Raw genomic sequence first — 1794 nt, forward strand, 5'->3', positions numbered from 1 at the left:
GACCTCTCCCTGACCCCCTCTGACCCCCTTTGACCCCTTTTGTCCCTTCTCGAACCTCCCGACCCCCCCCTGACCCCCTCTGACCTTCCCTGACCCCTTCTGACCCCCTCTACCACTTCTGACCCCACCTAGACCCCCCCTGACCGCCCCTGGCACCCCCTCACCGCCCCTGGCACCCTCTGACTCCTTTTGACCCCCCCTGACCACCCCTTGCACGCACTGATCCCTTTTGACCCCATCTGACCCCCTCTGACCCCCCCTCAACCCTCTTTAACCTTTTCCGACCCCCCCTGACCCCCCTTGACCCTTCCCGACCCCTTCGACCCCCCCCCCCTGGCCCTCCCCGACCCCCACTGACCACCCCTGACCCATCTTAGACTCCCTTTAACCTCCTCTGACCTCCTCCAACCCTCCTGAACCCCTCTGGCCCCTCTTGCCCCCCTTGAACCCCCTTTCACCCCCCTCCGACCTCCTTAGGCCCCTCATACCCCCCCTCACCCCCTTGAGCCCCTTTTGACCCCCCCTGACTCCCCTTGACATCTTTTGGCCCCCCCCCACCTACTACTTTGACCCCCCTGAACCCCCCTGACCCCCCCGACCCACCCCAAACACTCTTCAACCCTCTTTGATCCCCTCTGCTGCCCCTGATCACCCCCTGACTCCCTTTGACCCCCTCTGAACCCTCCTGACCCCCCCTGACCGCTACTGACTCTCCCCTGCCCCCTCCTGACCTCTCCTGACCCTTTCTGACCCCCTTTTTGACCGCTATGACCTCCATTGTCCCCCTCAGACCCCCCTTGACTTCCCCTGACCAATCCCTAACCCCCCTGACCCCTCCCGACCCCCTCTGGCCCCTCTGACCCCATCCGAACCCCCTTTGACCACCTCTGACCCCCTCTGGCCCCTCTGACCCCCTCTTTACCCCCTTTGACCAGCTTGACCCCCTCTGACCCCCTCTGGACCCCCTTGGACCCCCCCTTGACCCCCTTCAACCCCTTCTGACCCCTTTCCGACCCCCTCTGACCCCCCCTCGACCCTCTTCAGACCTCCCTTGTTTCCCTCTGCCGCCCCTTGCCCCTTCTGACCCTTTCTGACCACTTCTGAACCCCCTTGACCTCTCTTGACCCCGCGGACCCGCCCCGAGCCTCCTGGACCCTGCCTGACCTCGTCCGAACCCCGCTGACCTCCCTGACCCCCCTTGACCCTTCTTGACGCTTTATCAACCCCCACTGACCACTTTCGACCCTTTTCGACCCCCCCCACCTTTTTCCGACCGTCCCCTCTGACCCCCTTTGACCCCTCCTAAACCCCCCTGACCCCCCCAAACCCCCTGCGACCCCGCCTGACCTCTCTTGACCCCCCCTAATTACCCCCTGACCTCCCCTGACCCCTTCTGTTCTCTCTTGAGCCCTCTCGGACCCTACTGACTTTCCCCAGTCCTCCCTGACCCCTTCTGACCTCCCCTGACCCCTCCTGACCCCTTTTGACCCCCCACCGACCGCCTATGGCCCCGCTTCATTCTTCTGGACCCCCTTTGACCCCTCCTGATCCCTCTGACCTCTTCTAACCACCCTCTGACCCCCTAGGTCCTTTAACCACCTCCAGACCCCTTTAACCCCCCTGACCCCCTCTGGCCCCTCTTGCCCCCCCTGAACCGCCGTTCGACCCCCCTGACCCCCTCAGGCCCTCCCTGGCTACCCCAGACCGCCCCTGACCCACCCCGAACTCCAATCAACCCCCTCTGACCCCCCCCCGACCACCGTGACCCCCTTCGACTCCCTTTGACCCTTTCTA

Source organism: Athalia rosae, chromosome 4, assembly GCF_917208135.1.
Source record: "Athalia rosae chromosome 4, iyAthRosa1.1, whole genome shotgun sequence".
In the NCBI taxonomy this organism is placed as follows: domain Eukaryota; kingdom Metazoa; phylum Arthropoda; class Insecta; order Hymenoptera; family Athaliidae; genus Athalia; species Athalia rosae.